The sequence below is a fragment of the Schistocerca piceifrons genome, chromosome 4 (assembly GCF_021461385.2).
Source record: "Schistocerca piceifrons isolate TAMUIC-IGC-003096 chromosome 4, iqSchPice1.1, whole genome shotgun sequence".
Classification (NCBI taxonomy): domain Eukaryota; kingdom Metazoa; phylum Arthropoda; class Insecta; order Orthoptera; family Acrididae; genus Schistocerca; species Schistocerca piceifrons.
The window spans coordinates 839,887,036-839,911,122 of NC_060141.1; positions in this window are offsets into that span (position 1 = coordinate 839,887,036).

Sequence of the window (24,087 nt, forward strand, 5' to 3'; positions counted from 1 at the left end):
CTGCACTTGTGCATCGTAATCTAATACAGGTCTCTCAGGAGCCGCTCAAACCACAATCTCTTAGAAAATTCACCTTCTTGTACTTAAGTCGGCATTGTCCCTTTGGTATTCAATCCCGATGCAATTTCTGTGATTCGTGGTCAATGTGAAGGTCCAAGAGATTCAGTAATCCTGCACTGGTGGCATCGGTATCTAATACTGGTCTCCCAGGAGCCGCTCAAACCACAAACGCTTAGAAGATACACTCTTCTTGTACTTAATTCGGCATTGTGCCTTTTGTATTCAATCCTGATGCAATTTCCGTGTTTCATGGTCAATGTGAAGGTCCAAATGATACAGTCAACCTGAACTGGTGCATCGGAATCTATTACTGGTCTCCCAGTAGCCGCTCAAACCACAAACTCTTAGACGGGTCACTCTTCTTGTACTTAAGTCGGCATTGTGCCATTTGTATTCAATCCCTATGCGATTTCTGTGTTTCATGGTCAATGTGTAGGTCCAAGAGATGCAGTCAACCTGCACTCGTGCATCGTAATCTATTACTGGTCTCTCAGGAGCCGCTCAAACCACAAACTCTTAGAAAATTCACCTTCTTGTACTTAAGTCGGCATTGTGCCTTTTGTATTCAATCCCGATGCAATTTCTGTGATTCGTGGTCAATGTGAATGTCCAAGGGAGACAGTTATCCTGCATTGGTGCATCGGAATCTAATACTGGCCTCCCAGGAGCCGCTGAAGTCACAACACTTAGAAGATTCATCCTTCTTGTACTTAAGTCGGCATTGTGCATTTTGTATTCAATCCGATGCAATTTCTGTCTTTCATAGTCAATGTGAAGGTCCAAATGATACAGTAAACTGCATTGGTGCTTAGGAATCTAAAACTGGTCTCTCAGGAGCCGCTCAAACCACAAACTCTTAGAAAATTCACCTTCTTGTACTTAAGTTGCATTGTCCATTTTGTATTCAATCCCGATCAATTTCTGTGTTTAATGGTCAATGTGAAGGTCAGAGGGATACAGTAAACGTGCTCTGGTGCATCGGAATCTACTACAGGTCTCCCAGGAGACGCTCAAATCACAAACTCTTCGAAGAATCACATGACTTGAGCTTAAGATGGCATTGTGAGTTTTGTATTCAATCCCGATGCAACGTCTGTGTTTCATGGTCAATGTGCAGGTCCAAGGGATACAGTAAACCTGCACTGGTGCATCGGAATCTATTAGTGGTCTCCCAGTAGCCGCTCAAACCACAAACTCATAGAAGGTTCACTCTTCTTGTACTTAAGTCGGCATTGTGCCATTTGTATTCAATCCCTATGCGATTTCTGTGTTTCATGGTCAATGTGTAGGTCCAAGAGATACAGTCAACCTGCACTCGTGCATCGGAATCTATTAGTGGTCTCTCAGGAGCCGCTCAAACCACAAACTCTTAGAAAATTCACCTTCTTGTACTTAAGTCGGCATTGTGCATTTTGTATTCAATCCGATGCAATTTCTGTGATTCGTGGTCAATGTGAATGTCCAAGGGATACAGTAATCCTGCATTGGTGCACCGGAATCTAATAGTGGTCTCCCAGGAGCCGCTGAAGTCACAAACACTAGAAGATTCATCCTTCTTGTACTTAAGTCGGCATTGTGCATTTTGTATTCAATCCCGATGGAATTTCTGTCTTTCATAGTCAATGTGAAGGTCCAAATGATACAGTAAACCTGCACTGGTGCTTCGGAATCTAAAACTGGTCTCTCAGGAGCCGCTCAAACACAAACTCTCAGAAAATTCACCTTCTTGTACATAAGTTGGCATTGTCCATTTTGTATTCAATCCGATGCAATTTCTGTGTTTAATGGTCAATGTGAAGGTCAGAGGGATACAGTAAACGTGCTCTGGTGCATCGGGATCTAATACAGGTCTCCCAGGAGCCGCTCAAAGCACAATCTCTTCGAAGATTCTTTCTTCTTTACATATGTCGGTATTGTGCATTTTGTATTCAATCCCGATGCAATTTCTACGTTTCATCTTGAAAGAGAATGTCCAAGGAATACAGTAAACCTGCACTGGTTAATCGGAATCTAATACTGGTCCCCCATGAGCCGCTCAAACCACAAACTCTTAGAAGATTCAATCCTCTTGTATTTAAGTCGCCATTGTGCCTTTTGTATTCAATCCCGATGTGATGTCTGTGTTTCATGGTCAATGTGAAGGTCCAAGGGATACAGTAAACCTGCAATGGTGCTTCGGAATCCAAAACTGGTGTCTCAGGAGCCGCTCAAACCACAAATTCTTAGAAAATTCACCTTCTTGTTCTTAAGTCGACATTGTCCAATTTGTATTCAATCCCGATGCAATTTCTGTGTTTAATGGTCAATGTGAAGGTCAGAGGGATACAGTAAACGTGCTCTGGTGCATCGGAATCTACTACAGGTCTCCCAGGAGACGCTCAAAGCACAAACTCTTCGAAGAATCACATAACTTGAGCTTAAGTTGGCATTGTGAGTTTTGTATTCAATCACTATGCAATTTCTGTGTTTTCATGGTCAATGTGAAGGTCCAACGGATACAATAAACCTGCACTGGTGCATCAGAATCAGATACTGGTCAGCCAGGAGCCGCTCCAACCCCAAACCCCTTAGGTGATTCACTCTTCTTGTACTTAAGTCGGCATTGTGACTTTTGTATTCAATCCCGATGCCTATACTGTGTTTCATACACAATGTGAAGGTCCAAGGGATACAGTAAACCTGCACTGGTGCATCAGAATCTGATACTGGTCAGCCAGGAGCCGCTCCAACCCCAAACCCTTAGAAGATTCACTCTTCTTGTACTTAAGTCGGCATTGTGACTTTTGTATTCAATCCCGGTGCAATTTCTGTGTTTCATACACAATGTGAAGGTCCAAGGGATACAGTAAACCTGCACTGGTGCATCGCAATCTAATACTGGTCTCCCAGGAGCCGCTCAAAGCACAAAATCTTAGAAGATTCACTCTTCTTGTACTTAAGTCGGCATTGTGCCTTATGTATTCAATCCCGATGCAATTTCTGTGTATCATGGTCAATGTGAAGGTCCAAATGATACAGTCAACCTGCACTGGTTCATCGGAATCTAATACTGGTCTTCAGGAGCCGCTCAAAGCACAAACTCTAAGAAGATTCACTCTTCTTGTACTTATGTCGTCATTGACCCTTTTGTATTCAATCCCGATGCAATTTCTGTGTTTCATGGTCAATGTGAAGTTCCAAGGGATACAGTAAACCAGCACTGGTGCATCGGAATCTAATACTGGTCTGCCAGGGGCCGCTCCAACCACAAACTTTTAGACGAATCACTCTTCTTGTACTTAAGTCGCCATTGAGCCTTTGTGTTCAATCCCGATGCAATTTCTGTGTTTCATGGTCAATGTGAAGGTCCAAATGATACAGTCAACCTGCACTGGTTCATCGGAATCTAATACTGGTCTCCCATGAGCCACACAAACCACAAATTGTTAGAATATTCACCGTTCTTGTACTTAAGTCGGCATTGTGCACTTTGTATTCAATCCCGATGCAAATTCTCTGTTTCATGGTCAATGAGAATGTCCAAGGGATTCAGTAAACCTGCACCGGTGCATCGGAATCTTATACAGGTCTCCCAGGAGACGCTCAAAGCACAAACCCTTCGAAGATTCACACTCCTTGTGCTTAGTTGTCATTTTTGAGTTTTGTAATCAATTCCGATGCAAGTTCTGTGTTTCATGGGCAATGTGAAGGCCCAAGGGATACAGTAAACCTGCACAGGTGCATCGGAATGTAATACGGGGTTTCCAGGAGCCGCTCAAAGTACAAAATCTTAGAAGATTCCGTCTTCTTGTACTTAAGTCAGCATTGTGCCTCTTTTATTTAATCCCGATGCAATATCTGTGTATCATGGTCAATGTGGAGGTCCAAATGATAAAGTCAACCTGCACTGGTACATCGGAATGTAATACTGGCCTCCCAGGAGCCGCTCAAAGCACAGAATATTAGAAGATTCACTCTTCTTGTACTTAAGTCGGCATTGCCCCTTTTCTATTCAATCCCGATGCGATTTCTGTGTTTCATGGTCAATGCGAAGATCCAAATGTTACACTCAACCTGCACTGGTGCATCGGAATCTAATACTGGTCTCCCATATGCCGCTCAAAGCACAAACTCCTAGAAGATTCACTCTTGTTGTACATAAGTCGGCATTGTGCCTTTTGTATTCAATCCCGATGCAATTTCTGTGATTCATGGGCAATGTGAAGTTCCAAGGGATACAGTTATACTGCACTGGTGCATGGGAATCTAATACTGGTCGTCCAGGAGCCGCTGAAGGCACAAACTCTTAGAAGATTCACTCTTCTTATACTTAAGTTGGCATTGTGCATTTTGTATTCAGTCCCGATGCAATTTCCGTGTTTCATAGTCAATGTTAATCTCCAAATGATACTGGAAACCTGCACTGGTGCATCGGAATGTAATACTGGTCTCTCAGCAACTGCTGAAAGCACAAACTCCTAGAGGATTCATTCTTCTAGTACTTAAGTCGGCATTGTGCCTTTTGTGTTCAATCCCGATGCAGTTTCTGCGTTTCATGGTCAATGTGAAGGTCCAAATGATACAGTCAACCTGCACTGGTGCATCGGAATCTAATACTGGTCTCCCAGGAGCCGCTCAAACAACAAAATCTTAGAAGGTTCACTCCTCTTGTACGTAAGTCGGCATTGTGACATTTGTATTCAATCCCTAAGCGTTTTCTGTGTTTCATGGTCAATGTGAAGGTCCAAGAGATACAGTAAACCTGCTCTGGTGCATCGTAATCTAACACTGGCCTTTCAGGAGCCGCTCAAACCACAAACCCTTAGAAAATTCACCTTCTTGTACTTAAGTCGGCATTGTGCCTTTTGTATTCAATCCCGATGCAACTTCTGTGATTCGTGGTCAATGTGAAGGTCCAAAAGATACATTAAACCTGCACTGGTGCTTGGGAATCTAAAACTGGTCCCCCAGGAGCCGCTCAAACCGCAAACTCTTAGAAAATTCACATTCTTGTACTTAAGTCGGCATTGTCCATTTTGTATTCAATCCTGATGCAATTTCTGTGTTTAATGGTCAATGTGAAAGTCAGAGGGATACAGTAAACGTGCTCTGGTGCATCGGAATCTAATACAGGTCTCCCAGGAGCCGCTCAAAGCACAAACTCTTCGAAGATTCACTCTTCTTTTACATATGTCGGTATTGTGCATTTTGTATTCAATCCGGAAAGCAATTTCTATGTTTCATCTTGAATGAGAATGTCTTAGGGATACAGTAAACCTGCAGTGGTTCATCGGAATCTAATACTGGTCCCCCATGAGCCGCTCAAACCACAAACTCTTAGAAGATTCACTCTTCTTGTACTTAAGTCGTCATTGTGGCTTTTGTATTCAATCCCGATGCGATTTCTGTGTTTCATCGTCGAAGTGAAGGTCCAAGGGATACAGTTAATCTGCACTGGTGCATCGGAATCTAATAGTTGTCAGCCAGGAGCCGCTCCAACCACAAACTCTTAGAAGATTCACTCTTCTTGTCCTTAATTCGGCATTGTGCCTTTTGTGTTCAATCCCAAAGCAATTTCTGTGTTTCATACACAATGTGAAGGTCCAAGGGATACAGTAACCTGCACTGGTGCATTGGAATCTAATACTGGTCCGCCAGGGGCCCGCTCCAACCACAAACTTTTAGAAGATTCACTCTTCTTGTACTTAAATCGGCATTGTGGCTTTTGTATTCAATCCCGATGCGATTTCTGTGTTTCATGGTCAATGTGAAGTTCCAAGGGATACAGTAAAACCTGCACTGGTGCATCGGATTCTAATACTGGTCTCCCAGGAGCCGCTGAAAGCACAAACTCCAAGCGGATTCATTCTTTTGTACTTTAGTCGGCATTGTCCCTTTTATATTCAACTCAGATGCAATTGCTGTGTTTCATGGTCAATGTGAAGGTCCAAGGGATACAGTAAACCTCCACTGGTGCATCGGAATTTAATACTGGTCTCTCCAGGGGCGGCTCAAACCACAAACTCTTAGAAGATTCACTCTTCTTGTACGTAAGTCGGCATTGTGCGTTTAGTATACAATCCCGATTCAATTTCTGTGTTTCATGGTCAATGTGAAGGTCAAAGGGATACAGCTGTCCTGCCACTGGTGCATTTGGATCTAATACTGGTCTTCATGAGCCGCTCAAACCACAAATCTTAGAAGATTCACTCTTCCTGTACTTAAGTCGGCATTTCCCTACTGTGTATTCAATCCCCGATGCAATATCTAAGTTTCATGGTCCATGGGAAGGTCCAAGGGATACAGAAAACTTGCACTGGTGCATCGGAATCTAATATTGGTCTCCCAGGAGCCGCTGAAAACACAGACTCCAAGAGGATTCATTCTTCTTGTGCTTTAGTCGGCATTGCCCCTTTTGTATTCAATCCCGATGCACATTCTGTGATTCATGGTCAATGTGAAGTTCCAAATGATTCAGTCAACCTGCACTGGTGCATCAGAATCTAAAACTGGTCTCCCAGGAGCCGCTCAAAGCACAACCTCTTAGAAGACTCACTCTTCTTGTGCTTAAGTCGGTATTGTGCACTTTGTATTCAATCCCGATGCAATTTCTATGTTTCATGGTCATGAGAATGTCCAAGGTATTCAGTAAACCTGCACTGGTTCATCGGAATCTAATACTGGTCTCCCATGAGCCGCACAAACCACAAATTCTTAGAATATTCACTGTTCTTGTGCTTAAGTCGCATTGTACAGTTTGTATTCAATCCCGAAGCGATTTCCGTGTTTCATGGTCAATGTGAAGGTGAAAGGGATACAGCAAACGTGCACTGGTGCATAGGAATCTAATACAGGTCCTCCCAGGAGACGCTCAAAGCACAAACCCTTCGAAGATTCACACTTCTTGTGCTTAAGTTGGCATTGTGAGTTTTGTATTCAATCCCGATGCAAGTTCTGTGTATCATGGTCAATGTGAAGGTCAAAGGCATACAGTAAACGTGCACAGGTGCATCGGAATGTAATACTGGGTTTCCAGGAGCGCTCAAATCACAAAATCTTAGGAAGATTCACTCTTCTTGTACTCAAGTCGGCATTGTTCCATTTTGTATTGAAGCCCGATGCAATATCTGTGTTTCAAGGTCCAATGTGAAGGTCCCAAGGGATACAGTTCACCTACACAGGTGCATCGGAATCTAATACTGGTCTGCTAGGAGCGCTCCAACCACAAACTCTTAGAAGATACACTCTTCTTGTACTTAAGTCGGCATTGTGCGTTTTGTTTTTCAATCCCAATGCAATTTCTGTGTTTCATGGGCAATGTGAAGGTCCAAATGATACAGTAAACCTGCCTGGTTCATCGGAATCTAATACAGGCCTCCCATGAGCCGCTCAAACCACAAATTCCTAGAAGATTCACTCATCTTGTATTTATTTCGCCATTGTGCCTTTTGTATTTAATCCGATGCGATGTCTGTGTTTCATGGTCAAGTGAAGGTCAAGGGATATAGTAAATTTGCACTGGTGCTTCGGAATCTAAAACTGGTCTCTCAGGAGCCGCTCAAACCACAAACTCTTCGAAGATTCACATTACTTGTGCTTAAGTTGGCATTGTGAGTTTTGTATTCAATCCCGATGTAATTTCTGTGTTTCTTACACAATGTGAAGATCCAAGGGATACAGTAAACCTGCACTGGTGCATCGGAATCTAATATTGGTCTGCCAGGAGCCGCTCCAACCACAAACGTTTAGATAATTCAGCTTCTTGTACTTAAGTCGGCATTGTCGCTTTTTTATTCAATCCCGATGCAATTTCTGTGATTCATGGTCAATGTGAAAGTCCAAGGGATACAGTAATCCTGCACTGGTGCATCGAAATCTAATACTGGTCTCCCAGGAGCCGCTGAAAGCACAAACACCAAGAGGATTCATTCTTTTTGTACTTTAGTCGGCATTGTCCCTTTTGTATTCAATCCCGATGCACATTCTGTGTTTCATGGTCAATGTGAAGTTCCAAATGATACAGTCAACCTGCACTGGTGCATCGGAATCTAAAACTGGTCTCCCAGGAGCCGCTCAAACCACACACTCCTAGAAGATTCACTCATCTTGTATTTATTTCGCCATTGTGCCTTTTGTATTTAATCCCGATGCGATGTCTGTGTTTCATGGTCAATGTGAAGGTCCAAGGGCTACAGTAAACCTGCACTGGCGCATCGGAATCTAATACTTGTCTCCCATGAGCCGCTCAAACTACAAACTCTTAGAAGATTCACTCTTCTTGTACTTAAGTCGGCATTGTCCCTTTTGTATTCAATCCCGATGCAATTTCTGTGTTTGATGGTCAATGTGAAGTTCCAAGGTATACAGTAAACCTGCACTGCTGCATCGGAATCTAATACTGGTCTGCCAGGAGCCGCTCCCACCACAAACTATTAGAAGATTCACTCTTCTTGTACTTAAATCAGTGTTATGCATTTTGTATTCAATCCCGATGCAATTTCTGTGTTTCATGGTCAATGTGAAAGACCAAGTGATACAGTCAACCCCCACTGGTCCATCGGAATCTAATACTTGTCTCCCGGGAGCCGCTCAAAGCACAAACTCTTAGAAGAATCACTGATCTTGTACTTAAGTCGGCATTGTGCGTTTTGTATTCAATCCCAATGAGATATCTGTGTTTCATGGTCAATGTGAAGGTCTACAGTAAACCTGCACTGGCGCATCGGAATCTAATACTTGTCTCCCATGAGCCGCTCAAACTACAAACTCTTAGAAGATTTACTCTTCTTGTACTTAAGTCGTCATTCTGGCTTTTGTATTCAATCCCGATGCGGATTCTGTGTTTCATCGTCGATGTGAAAGTCCAAAGGATACAGTAAACCTGCACTGGTGCATCGGAATCTTATACTGGTGTCTCAGGAGCCTCTCAAATCACAAACTCTTAGAAGACTCACTCTTCTTGTTCTTAAGTCGGCATTGTGCTTTTTGTATTCAATCCCAACGAGATATCTGTGTTTCATGGTCAATGTGAAGGTCCAAGAGATACAGTAAACCTGCTCTGGTGCATCGGAATCTAATACTGACCTCTCAGGAGCAGCTCAAACCACCAACTCTTAGAAAATTCACCTTCTTGTACTTAAGTCGGTATTGTGCCTTTTGTATTCAATCCCGATGCAAATTCTGTGATTCGTGGTCAATGTGAAGGTCCAAGGGATACCGTAATCCTGCACTGGTGCATCGGAATCTAATACTGGTTCTCCAGGAGCCGCTGAAGTCTCAATTACTTAGAAGATTTACCCTTCTTGTACTTAAGTCGACATTGTGCATTTTGTATTCAATCCCCATGCAATTTCTGTCTTTCATAGTCAATGTGAAGGTCCCAAAGATACAGTAAACCTGCACTGGTGCTTCGGAATCTAAAACTGGTCTCTCAGGAGCCGCTCAAACCACAAACTCTTAGAAAATTCACCTTCTTGTACTTAAGTCGGCATTGTCCATTTTGTATTCAATCCCGATGCAATTTTCTGTGTTTAATGGTCAATGTGAAGGTCAGAGGGATACAGTAAACGTGCTCTGGTGCGTCGGAATCTACTACAGGTCTCCCAGGAGACGCTCAAAGCACAAACTCTTCGGAGAATCACATTACTTGTGCTTAAGTTGGCATTTTGAGTTTTGTATTCAATCCCCGATGCAATATCTGTGTATCATGGTCAATGTGAAGGTCCAAGGGATACAGTAAACCTGCACTGGTGCATCGGAATCTAATAGTGGTCCTGCCAGGAGCCGCTCGAACCACAAACTCTTAGAAGATTCACTCTTCTTGTCCCTTAATTCGGCATTGTGCCTTTTGTATTCAATCCGAAGCAATTTCTGTGTTTCATACACAAGGTGAAGGTCCAAGGGATACAGTAAACCTGCACTGGTGCATTGGAATCTAATACTGGTCCGCCAGGGGCCGCTCCAAGCACATACTTTGGAAGATTCACTCTTCTTGTACTTAAATAGGCATTGTGGCTTTTGTATTCAATCCCGATGCGATTTCTGTGTTTCACGGTCAACGTGAAGGTCCAAGGGATACAGTAAGCACTGGTGCATCGGAATCTAATACTGGTCTCCCAGGAGCCGCTGAAAGCACAAACACCAAGAGGATTCATTCTTTTTGTACTTTAGTCGGCATTGTCCCTTTTGTATTCAATCCCGATGTCACATTCTGTGTTTCATGGTCAATGTGAAGTTCCAAATGATACAGTCAACCTGCACTGGTGCATCGGAATCTAAAACTGGTCTCCCAGGAGGCCGCTCAAACCACACACTCCTAGAAGATTCACTCATCTTGTATTTATTTCGCATTGTGCCTTTTGTATTTAATCCGATGCGATGTCCTGTGTTTCATGGTCAATGTGAAGGTCCAAGGGATACAGTAAACCTGCACTGGTGCTTCGGAATCTAAAACTGGTCTCTCAGGAGCAGCTCAAACCACAAACTCTAAGAAATATCACCTTCTTGTACTTAAGTCGGCATTGTCCATTTTGTATTCAATCCCGATGCAATTTCTGTGTATAATGGTCAATGTGAAGGTCAGAAAGATACAGTAAACGTGCTCTGGTTTATCGGAATCTAATACAGATCTCCCAGTTAGACGCTCAAAGCACAAATTCTTCGAAGATTCACATTACTTGTGCTTAAGTTGGCATTGTGAGTTTTGTATTCAATCCCGATGCAATTTCTGTGTTTCATGGTCAATGTAAAGGTCCACGGGATACAGTACACCTGCACTGGTGCATCGGAATCTAATACTGGACTGCCAGGAGCCGCTCCAACCACAAACTCTTTGAAGATTCACTCTTCTTGTACTTAAGTCGGCATTTGTGCCTGTTGTATTCAATCCCGATGCGATTTCTGTGTTTCATGGTCAATGTGAAGGTCCAAGGGTTACAGTAAACCTGCACTGTGCATCGGAATCTAATGCTGGTCTGCCAGGAGCCGCTCCAACCACAAACTCTTAGAAGATTCACTCTCCTTGTACTTAGGTCTGCTATTGTGCTTTTTGTATTCAATCCCGATTCAATTTCTGTGTATTATGGTCAATACGAATGTCCACGGGACATAGTATACCTGCACCGGTGCATCGGAATCTAATACTGGACTGCCAGGAGCCGCATCCAACTACAAACTCTTAGAAGATTCACTCTTCTTGTACTTAAGTCAGCATTGTGCCTTATGTATTCAATCCGATGCGATTTCTGTGTTTCATGGTCAATGTGAAGGTCCATGGGATATAGTAAAACTGCACTAGTGCATCGGAATCCAAAACTGGTCTCTCAGGAGCCGCTCAAACCACAAACTATTCGAAGATTCACATTACTTGTGTTTAAGTTGGCATTGTGAGTTTTGTATTCAATCCCAATGTAATTTCTGTGATTCTTACACAATGTGAAGATCCAAGGGATACAGTAAACCTGCACTGGTGCATCGGAATCTAATACTGGTCTGCCAGGACCCGCTCCAACCACAAACTTTTAGAAAATTCACCTTCTTGTACTTAAGTCGGCATTGTTCGTCTTGTATTCAATCCCGATGCAATTTCTGTGTTTTCATGGTCAATGTGAATGTCCAAGGGATACAGTAAACCCGCACTGGTGCATCAGAATCTAATACTGGTCTCCCAGGACACGCTCAAACCACAAACTCTTATAAGATTCACTCTTCTTGTACTTAAGTCTGCATTGTGCTTTTTGTATTCAATCCTGATTCAATTTCTGTGTATTATGGTCAATACGAATGTCCACGGGATACAGTATACCTGCACCGGTGCATCGGAATCTAATACTGGTCTCCCAGGAGCCGCTGAAGCACAAACTCCTAGAAGATTCATTCTTCTTGTACTTAAATCCGGCATTGTCCATTTTGTATTCAATTCCGATGCAATTTCTGTGTTTCATGGTCAATGTGAAGGTCCACGGGATACAGTAAACCTGCACTGGTGCATCGGAATCTAAATCAGGTCTCCCAGGAGCAGCTGAAAGCACAAACTCCTAGAGGGTTATTTCTTCTTGTACTTTAGTCGGCATTGTCCCTTTTGAATTCAATGCAAATGCAATTTCAGTGTTTCATGGTCAATGTGAAGATCCAAGGGATATAGTAATCCTGCACTGGTGCATCTGAATCTAATACTGGTCTCTCAGGAGCCGCTCAAACCACAAACTCTTAGAAAATTCACCTACTAGTCCTTAAGTCGGCAATGTCCCTTTGGTATTCTATCCCGATGCAATTTCTGTGATTCATGGTCATTGTGAAAGTCCAAGGGATACAGTAATCCTGCACTGGTGCATCGGAATCTAATACTAGCATCCCAGGAGCCGCTGAAGTCACAAACTCTTAGATGATTCACTCTTCTTGTACTTAAGTCGGTATTGTGCATTTTGTATTCAGTCCTGATGCAATTTCTGTGTTTCGTTGTCGATGTGAAGGCCCAAATAATACAGTCAACCTGTACTGGTGCATCGAAATCTAATACAGGTCTCCCAGGAGCCGCACAAAGCACATACTCTTCGAAGAGTCACATTACTTGTGCTTAAGTTGGCATTCTGAGTTTTGTATTCAATCCCGATGCAATTTCCGTGTTTCATGGTCAATGTGAAGGTCCAAGGGATACAGTAAACTTGCACTGGTTTATCGGAATCTAATACTGGTCTGCCAGGAGCCGCTCCAACCACAAACTCTTAGAAGATTCACTCTTCTTGTACTTAAGTTGGCATTGTGCCTTTTGTATTTAATCCCGAAGCAATTTCTGTGCTTTATACACAATGTGAAGGTCCAAGTGATACAGTTAACCTGCACTGGTGCATCGGAATAAAATTCTGGTTTCCGAGGAGCCGCTCAAAGCACAAATTCATAGAAGATTCACTCTTCTTGTACTTAAGTCGGCATTGTCCCTTTTGTATTCAATCACGATGCAATTTCTGTGTTTAATGGTCAATGTGAAGTTCCAAGGGATACAGTAAACCTGCACTGGTGCATCGGAATCTAATATTGGTCTTCCAGGAGCCGCTCCAACCACAAACTCTTAGAAGATTCACTCTGCTTGTACTTAAATCGGCATTGTGCCTTTTGTATTCTATCCCGATGCGATTTCTGTGTTTCATGGTCAATGTGAAGGTCCAAGGGATACAGTTAATCTGCACTGGTGCAGCGGAATCTAATACTTGTCTGCCAGGAGCCGCTCAAACCACAAACTCTTAGAAGATTCACTCCTCTTGTACTTAAGTCGGCATTGTGCCTTTTGTTTTCAATTCCAATGAGATATCTGTGTTTCATGGTCAATGTGAAGGTCCAAGAGATACAGTAAACCTGCTCTGGTGCATCGGAATCTAATACTGACCTCTCAGGAGCCGCTCAAACCACAAACTCTTAGAAAATTCACCTTCTTGTACTTAAGTCGGCATTGTCCATTTTGTATTCAATCCCGATGAAATATGTGTGTTTAATGGTCAATGTGAAGGTCAGAGGGATACAGTAAACGTCCCCTGGTGCATCGGAATCTAATACAGGTCTCCCAGGAGCAGCTCAGAGCACAAACGTTTCGAAGATTAACTCTTCTTTTACATAAGTCGGTATTGTGCATTTTGTATTCAATCCCGATGCAATTTCTATGTTTCATCTTGAATGAGAATGTCTTAGGGATACAGTAAACCTGCAGTGGTTCATCGGAATGTAATACTGGTCCCCCATGAGCCGCTCAAACCACAAATTCTTAGAAAATTCACCTTCTTGTTCTTACGTCGGCATTGTCCATTTTGTATTCAATCCCGATGCAATTTCTGTGTTTAATGGTCAATGTGAAGGTCAGAGGGATACAGTAAACGTGCTCTGGTGCTTCGGAATCTACTACAGGTCTCCCAGGAGACGCTCAAAGCACAAACTCTTCGAAGAATCACATTACTTGTCCTTAAGTTGGCATAGTGAGATTTGTATTTAATCCTGATGCAATATCTGTGTATCATGGTCAATGTGAAGGTCCAAGGGATACAGTAAACCTGCACTGGTGCATGGGAATCTAATACTGGTCTGCCAGGAGCCGCTCCAACCACAAACTCTTAGAAGATTCACTCTTCTTGTACTTAATTCGGCATTGTGCCTTTTGTATTCAGTCCCGAAGCAATTTCTGTGTTTCATACACAATGTGAAGGTCCAAGGGATACAGTAAACCTGCACTGGTGCATTGGAATCTGATACTGGTCCGCCAGGGGCCGCTCCAACCACAAACTTTTCGAAGATTCACTCTTCTTGTACGTAAGTCGGCATTGTGCGTTTAGTATACAATCCCGATGCAATTTCTGTGTTTCATGGCAAATGTGAAGGTCAAAGGGATACAGTTGACCTGCACTGGTGCATTTGGATCTAATACTGGTCTCTCATGAGCCGCTCAAACCACAAATTCTTAGAAGATTCACTCTTCCTGTACTTAAGTCGGCATTGCCCTATTGTGTATTCAATCCCGATGCAATATCTAAGTTTCATGGTCCATGGGAAGGTCCAAGGGATACAGAATACTTGCACTGGTGCATCGGAATCTAAAATTGGTCTCCCAGGAGCCGCTCAAACCACAAATTCCTAGAAGATTCACTCTTCTTGTATTTATTTCGCCATTGTGCCTTTTGTATTTAATCCCGATGCGATGTCTGTGTTTCATGGTCAATGTGAAGGTCCAAGGGATACAGTAAACCTGCACTGGTGCATCGGAATCTAATGCTGGTCTGCCAGGAGCCGCTCAAACCACAAACTCTTAGAAAATTCACCTTCTTGTTCTTAAGTCGGAATTGTCCCTTATGTATTCAATCCCATTGCAATTTCTGTGATTTATGGTCAATGTGAAAGTCCAAGGGATACAGTAATCCGGCACTGGTGCATCGGAATCTAATACTGGACTCCCAGGAGCCGCTCAAAGCACAAACTGTTAGAAGATTCACCCTTCTTGTACTTAACCCGGTATTGTGCATTTTGTATTCAATCCCGGTGTAATCTCTATGTTTCATGGTCAATGAGAATGTCCAAAGGATACTGTGAAACCTGCACTGGTTCATGAGAATCTAATACTAGTCTCCCATGAGCCGCTAAAACCACAAACGCTTAGAAAATTCACCTTCTTGTACTTAAGTCGGCATTGTCCCTTTTGTATTCAATCTCCATGCAATTTCTGTGTTTCAAGGTTAATGTGACGGTCAAAGGGATACAGTAAACGTGCACTGGTGCATTGGAATTTAATACAGGTCTTCCAGGAGACGCTCAAAGCTTAAAGTCTTCGAAGATTCACACTACTTGTGCTTAAGTTGGCATTGTGAGTTTTGTATTCAATCCCGATGCGATTTCTGTGTTTCATGGTCAATGTGAAGGTCCAATGGATACAGTAAGCCTGCACTGGTGCATCGGAATGTAATACTGGCCTGCCAGGAGCCGCTCAAACCACAAACTCTTAGAAAATTCAGCTTCTTGTACTTAAGTCGGCATTGTCCCTTTTTTATTCAATCCCGATGCTATATCTGTGATTCATGGTCAATGTGAAAGTCCAAGGGATAGGAGCCGCTGAAGTCTCAAACTCTTAGAAGATTCACTCTTCTTGTACTTAAGTCGGCATTGTCCCTTTTGTATTCAATCCCGATGCAATTTCTGTGTTTCATGGTCAATGTGAAGTTCCAAGGTATACAGTAAACCTGCACTGGTGCATCGGAATCTAATACTGGTCTGCCAGGAACCGCTCCAACCACAAACTATTAGAAGATTCACTCTTCTTGTACTGATATCGGTGTTGTGCGTTTTGTATTCAATCCCCATGCAATTTCTGTGTTTCATGGTCAATGTGAAAGTCCAAATGATACAGTCAACCCCCACTGGTCCATCGGAATCTAATACTTGTCTCCCAGGAGCCGCTCAAAGCACAAACTCTTAGAAGAATCACTGATCTTGTACTTAAGTCGGCATTGTGCTTTTGTATTCAATCCCGATGCAATTTCTATGTTTCATGGTCAATAAGAATGTCCAAGGTATACAGTAAATTTGCACTGGTCCATCGAAATCTAATACTGGTCTCCCATGAGCCGCTCAAACCACAAAATCTTAGAAGATTCACTCTTCTTGTACTTAAGTCGTCATTGTCGCTTTTGTATTCAATCCCGATGCGATTTCTGTGTTTCATCGTCGATGTGAAGGTCCAAAGGATACAGTAAACCTGCACTGGTGCATCGGAATCTAATACTGGTATCTCAGGAGCCGCTCAAACCACAAACTCTTAGAAGATTCACTCTTCTGTTACTTAAGCCGGTATTGTGCATTTTGTATTCAATCCCGGTGCAATCTCTATGTTTCATGGTCAATGAGAATGTCCAAAGGATACAGTAAACCTGCACTGGTTCATCAGAATGTAATACTAGTCTCCCATGAGCCGCTCAAACCACAAACTCTTAGAAGATTCACTCTTCTTGTACTTAAGTCGTCATTGTGGCTTTTGTATTCAATCCCGATGCGATTACTGTGTTTCATCGTCGATGTGAAGGTCCAAAGGATACAGTATACCTGCACTGGTGCATCGGAATCTAATACTGGTGTCTCAGGAGCCGCTCAAACCACAAACTCTTAGAAGATTCACTCTTCTTGTACTTAAGTCGGCATTGTGCCTTTTGAATTCAATCCCGATGCAATTTCTATGTTTCATGGTCAATGAGAATGTCCAAGGTATACAGTAAATTTGCACTGGTTCATCGATATCTAATACTGGTCTCCCATGAGCCGCTCAAACCACAAACTCGGCATTGTGCCATTTGTATTCAATCCCGATGCAATTTCCATGTTTGATGGTCAATGAGAATGTCCAACGTATACAGTAAATTTGCACTGTTTCATCGAAATCTAATACTGGTCTCCCATGAGCCGCTCAAACCACAAACTCTTAGAAGATTCACTCTTCTTGTACTTAAGTCGTCATTGTGGCTTTTGTATTCAATCCCGATGCGATTTCTGTGTTTCATCGTCGATGTGAAGGTCCAAACGATACAGTAAACCTGCACTGGTGCATCGGAATCTAATACTGGTCTCTCAGGAGCCGCTTAAACCACAAACTCTTTGAAAATTCTCCTTCTTGAACTTAAGTCGGCATTGTCCCTTTTGTATTCAACCCCCCGATGCAATTTCTGTGTTTCATGGTCAATGTGAAGGTCAAAGGGATACAGTATACCTGCACTGGTGCATCGGAATATAATACTGGTCTCCCAGGAGCCGCTGAAAGCACAAACTCCTAGAAGATTCATTCTTCTTGTACTTAAGTCGGCATTGTCCATTTTGTATTCAATTCCGATGCAATTTCTGTGTTTCATGGTCAATGTGAAGGTCAAAGGGATACAGTAAACCTGCACTGGTGAATCGGAATCTAATACTGGTCTCCCTGTAGCCGTTCAAATTACAAACTCTTAGAAGATTCACTCTTCTTGTACTTAAGTCGGCATTGTGCCTTTTATATTCAATCCCGATGCAATTTCTGTGTGTGATGGTCAATGTGAAGGTCCTAGGGATACAGTAAACCAACACTGGTGCATCGGAATCTAAAACTGGTCACACTGGAGCAACTGAAAGCACAAACTCCTAGAGGATTATTTCTTCTTGTACTTAAGTCGGCATTGCCCTTTTTGTATTCAACCCGAATGCAATTTTTGTGTTTCATGGTCAATGTGAAGATACAAGGGATACAGGAAACCTGTACCGGTGCATCGGAATCTGATACTGGTCTCTCAGGAGCCGCTCAAACAACAAACTCTTAGAAAATTCACCTACTCGTACTTAAGTCGGCATTGTCCCTTTTGTATTCAATCCGAACGCAATTTTTGTGTTTCATGGTCAATGTGAAGATCCAAGGGATACAGGGAACCTGTACCGGTGCATCGGAATCTAATACTGGTCTCTCAGGAGCCGCTCAAACCACAAACTCTTAGAAAATTCACCTACTTGTACTTAAGTCGGCATTGTCCCTTTTGTATTCAATCCCGATGCAAATTCTGTGATTCATGGTCATTGTGAAAGTCCAAGGGATACAGTAATCCTGCACTGGTGCATCGGAATCTAATACTGGTCTCCCAGGAGGCACTGAAGTCACAAACTCTTAGAAGATTCAGTCCTCTTGTACTTAAGTCGGTATTGTGCATTTTGTATTCAATCCCGATGCAATATCTGTGTTTCATAGTCGATGTGAAGCCCCAAATGATACAGTCAACCTGCACTGGTGCATCGGAATTTAATACTGGTCTCCCAGGAGCCGCTCAAAGCACAAACCCTTCGAAGATTCACTCTTCTTTTACATAAGTCGGTATTGTGCATTTTGTATTCAATTCCGAAGCAATTTCTGTGTTTTATACACAATGTGAAGGTCCAAGGAATACAGTAAACCTGCACAGGTTCATTGGAATCTAATATTGGTCAGTCAGGTGCCGCTCCAACCACAAACTCTTAGAAGATTCAATCTTCTTGTCCTTAAATCGGCATTGTGCCTTTTGTATTCAATCCCGGTGCGATTTCTGTGTTTCATGGTCAATGTGAAGGTCCAAGGGATACAGTAAACCTGCACTGGTGCATAGGAATCTGATACTGGTCTCCCAGGAGCCGCTGAAAGCACAAATTCCTAGAGGATTTATTCTTCTTGTAGTTTAGTCGGCATTGTCCATTTTGTATTCAATCCCGTTGCAATTTCTATGTTTCATGGTCAATGTGAATGTCCAAAGGATACAGTAAACGTGCACTGGTTCATCGGAATCTAATACTAGTCTCCCATGAGCCGCTAAAACCACAAACTCTAAGAAAATTCACCTTCTTGTCCCTTTTGTATTCAATCTCCATGCAATTTCTGTGTTTCGTGGTCAATGTGACGGTCAAAGGCATACAGTAAACGTGCACAGGTGCTTTGGAATTTAATACAGGTCTCCCAGCAGACGCTCAAAGGTTAAAGTCTTCGAAGATTCAGACTACTTGTGCTGAAGTTGGCATTGTGAGTTTTGTATTCAATCCCAATGCGATTTCTGTGTTTCATGGTCAATGTGAAGGTCCAAGGGATACAGTAAGCATGCACTGGTGCATCGGAATCTAATACTGGTACGCCAGGAGCCACTGAAATTACTAACTCTTAGGTGATTCAGTCTTCTTGTACTTAAGTCTGCATTGTGCCTTTTGTATTCAATCCCGATGCAATTTCTGTGTTCCATGGTCAATGTGAAGGTCCGAGGGATACAGTAAACCCGCAATGGTGCATCGGAATCTAATACTGGTCTCCCAGGAGCCGCTTAAACCACAAACCCTTATAAGATTCACTCTTCTTGTACCTAAGTCGGCCTTGTCCCTTTTGTTTTCATTCCCGTTGCAATTTCTGTGTTTCCTGCTCAATGTGAAGGTCCAAGGGATACAGTAAACCTGGACTGGTGAATCGGAATCTAGTACTGGTCTCCGTGGAGCCATCCAAAGTACAAACTCTTAGAAGATTCACTCTTCTTGTACTTAAGTCTTCATTGTGCTTTTTGTATTCAATCCCGATGCAATTTCTGTGTATCATGGTCAATATGAAGGTCCAAGGGATACAGAATACCTGCACTGGTGCATCGGAATATAATACTGGTCTCCCAGGAGCCGCCGAAAGCACAGACTCCTAGAAGATTCGTTCTTCTTGTACTTAAGTCGGCATTGTCCATTTTGTATTCAATTCCGATGCAATTTCTGTGTTTCATGGTCAATGTGAATGTCCAAGGGATACAGTAAACCTGCACTGGTGCATCCGAATCTCTTACTGGTCTCCCAGGAGCCGCCCAAACAACTCACTCTTAGAAGATTTACTCTTCTTGTACTTAAGTCGGCATTGTCCCTTTTGTATTCATTCCCGATGCAATTTCTGTGTTTCATGCTGAATGTGAAGGTCCAAGGTATACAGTAAACCTGCACTGGTGAATCGGAATCTAATACTGGTCTCCCAGAAGCCGCTGAAAGCACAAATTCCTAGAGGATGCATTCTTGTTGTACTTTAGTCGGCATTGTAGATTTTGTATTCAATCCCGATGCAATTTCTGTGTTTCATGGTCAATGTGAATGTCCAAAGGATACAGTAAACGTGCACTGGTTCATCGGAATCTAATACTAGTTTCCCATGAGCCGCTAAAACCACAAACTATTAGAAAATTCACCTTCTTGTCCCTTTTGTATTCAATCTCCATGCAATTTCTGTGTTTAATGGTCAATGTGACGGTCAAAGGGATACAGTAAACGTGCACAGGTGCTTTGGAATTTAATACAGGTCTCCCAGGAGACGCTCAAAGCTTAACGTCTTCGAAGATTCACACTACTTCTGCTTAAGTTGGCAGTGTGAGTTTTGTATTCAATCCCGATGCGATTTCTGTATATTATGGTCAATGTGAAGGTCCAAGGGATACAGTAAGCATGCACTGGTGCATCGGAATCTAATACTGGTCCGCCAGGAGCCGCTCAAAACACAAACTCTTAGAAGATTCACTCTTCTTGTACTTAAGTCGGAATTGTCCATTTGGTATGCAATCCCGATGCAATCTCAGTGTTTCATGGTCAATGTGAAGGTCCAAATGATACAGTCAAACTGCACTGGTGCATGAGAATGTAATACTGGCCTCCCAGGAGCCACTCAAAGCACAAACCCTTAGAAGATCACTCTTCTTGTACTTAAGTCAGCATTGTGCCTTTTGTAAGCAATGCCGTTGCAATTTCTGTGTTTCAGAGTCAATGAGAAGGTCCAAGGGATACGTTAAACCTGCGCTGGTTCATCGGAATCTAATACTGGTCTCTTATGAGCCGCTTAAACTACAAACTCTTAGGAGATTCACTCTTCTTGTACTTAAGTCGGCATTGTGCACTTTCCAGTCAATCCCGATGCGATATCTGTGTTTCATGGTCAACGTGGAGGTCCAAGGGATAGAGTAAACCTGCACTGGTGCATCGGAATCTAATACTGGTCTCCCAGGAGCCGCCGAAAGTACTAACCCCCAAGGGATTCATTCTTGTTGTACCTATGTCGGCATTGTCCTTTTGTAATCAATCCCGATGCAATTTCTGAGTTTCATGGTCAATGTGACGGTCCAAATGATACAGTAAACCTGCACTGGTGCAACGGATTCTAATACTGGTCTCCTGGGAGCCGCTCAAAGCACAAACTCTTAGAAGATTCATTCTTCTTGTACTTAAGTCGGCAATGTTCGTTTTGTAATCAATGCCGATACGATATCTGTGTTTCATGTCCAATGTGAAGGTCCAAGGGATACAGTAAACGTGCACTGGTGCATCGGAATCTAATACTGGTCTCTCAGGAGCCGCTCAAACCACAAACTCTTAGAAAATTCACCGTCTTGTACTTAAATCGGCATTGCCCTTTTATATTCAATCCCGATGGAATTTCTGTGAATCATGGTCGATGTGAATGTCCAAGGGGTACAGTAAACCTAGACTGGTGAATCGGAATCTAATACTGGTCTCCGTGGAGCCGTTCAAAGTACAAACTCTTAGAAGATTCACTCTTTTTGTACTTAAGTCTTTATTGTGCCTTTTGTATTCAATCGCGATGCAATTTCTGTGGTTCATGGTCAATGTGAAGGTCCAAGGGATACAGTATACCTGCACTGGTGCATCGGAATCTAATACCGGTCTCCCAGGCGCCGCTGAAAGCACAAGTCCTAGAAGATTCATTCTTCTTGTACTTAAGTCGGCATTGTCCATTTTGTATCCAATCCCGATGCAAATTCTGTGGTTCATGGTCAATGTGAATGTCCAAGGGATACAGTAAAGCTGCACAGGTGAATCGGAATCTAATACTGATCTCCCTGTAGCCGTTCAAATTACAAACTCTTAGAAGATTCACTCTTCTTGTACTTAAGTCGGCATTGTGCCTTTTGTATTCAATCCCGATGCAATATCTGTGTGTCATGGTCAATGTGAAGGTCGTAGGGATACAGTAAACCTGGACTGGTGCATCGGAATCTAATACTGGTCTCCCAGGAGCAGCTGAAAGCACAAGCTCCTAGAGGATTATTTCTTCTTGTACTGAAGTCGGCATTGTCCCTTTTATATACAACCCGGATGCAATTTCTGTGTTTCATGGTCAATGTGAACGTCCAAGAGATACAGTAAACCTGCACTGGTGCATCGGAATCTAATGCTGTTCTCTCAGGAGCCGCTCAAACCACAAACTCTTAGAAAATTCTTCTACTTGTACTTAAGTCGGCATTGTCCCTTATGTATTCAATCCCGATGCAATTTCTGTGATTCATGGTGAATGTGAAAGTCCAAGGGATACAGTAATCCTGCACTGGTGCATCGCTATCTAATACTGGTTTCCCAGGAGCCGCTGAAACCACAAGCTCTTAGATGATTCACTCTTCTTGCACTTAATTCGACATTGTGCCTAATGTATTCAATCCCGAGGCAATTTCTGTGTTTCATGGTCAATGTTAAGGTCCAAGGGATACAGTAAACCTACACTGGTGCATCGGAATCTAATACTCGTCTCCCATGAGCCGCTCAAACCACAAACTCTTAGAAGATTCACTCTTCTTGTACTTAAGTCGGCACTCTGCCTTTTGTATTCAATCCCGATGCAATATCTGTGTTTCATAGTCAATGTGAAGGTCCAAATGATACAGTCAACCTGCACTGGTGCATCGCAATCTAATACTGGTCTCCCAGGAGCCGCTTTAAGCACAAACTCTTAGAAGATTCAATCTTCTTGCACTTAAGTCGACATTGTGTCTTATGTATTCAATCCCGATGCAATTTCTGTGTTTCATGGTCAATGTGAAGGTCCAAGGGATACAGTAAGCCGGCACTGGTGCATCGGAATCTAATTCTGGTCTCCCGGGAGCCGCTCAAACCACAAACTCTTAGAAGATTCACTCTTGTTGTACTTAAGTCGGCATTGTCCCTTTTGTATTCAATCCCGATGCAATTTCTGTGCTTCATGCTCAATATGAAGGTCCAAAAGATACAGTAAACCTGCAATGGTGAATCAAAATGTAATAGTGGTCTCCCTGGAGCCGTTCAAAGTACAAACTCTTAGTAGATTCACTCTTCTTGTACTTAAGTCGGCATTGTGCATTTTGTATTCAATCCCGATGCAATTTCTGTGATTCATGGTCAATACGAAGGTCCAAAGGATACAATAAACCTGCACTGGTGCATCGGAATCTAATACTGGTCTCCCAGGAGCCACTCAAACCACCAACTCTTAGATGATTCACTCTTCTTGTACTTAAGTCGGCATTGTGCCTTTTGCATTCTATCCCGATGCAATTTCTGTGTTTCATTGTCAATTTGAAGGTGCAGGGGATACGGTACACCTGTGCTGGTTCATTGGAATCTAATACTGGTCTCCCATGAGCCGCTCAAACCACAAACTCTTAGGTGATTCACTCTTCTTGAACTTAAGTCGGCATTGTGCCTTTTCCATTCAATCCCGATGCGGTATCTGTGTTTCATGGTCAATGTGAAGGTCCAACGGATACAGTAAACCTCCACTGGTGCATCGGAATCTAATACTGGTCCCCCAGGAGCTGCAGAAAGCACTAACTCCTAAAGGATTCACTCTTCTTGTACTTGAGTCGGCATTGTGCTTTTGTATTCAATGCAGATACGATTTATGTTTTTCATGGTCAATGTGAAGGGCCAAGGGATACAGTAAACCTGCACTGGTGCATCGGAATCTAAAACTGGTCTCTCAGGAGCCGCTCAAACCACAAACTCTTAGAAAATTCACGGTCTTGTACTTAAGTCGGCATTGTCCCTTAAATATTCAATCCCTATGGAATTTCTGTGATTCATGGTCAATGTGAAGGTCCAAGGGTTAGAGTAAAGCTGCAGTAGTGCATCGGAATCTAATAGTGATCTCCCAGGAAACGCCCAAGCAAACCACATCCAATGAGAAGATTTACTCTTCTTGTACTTAAGTCTGCATTGTGCGTTTTGTATTAGAACCCGACGCAATATCTGTGTTTCAACGTCAATGTGAATGTC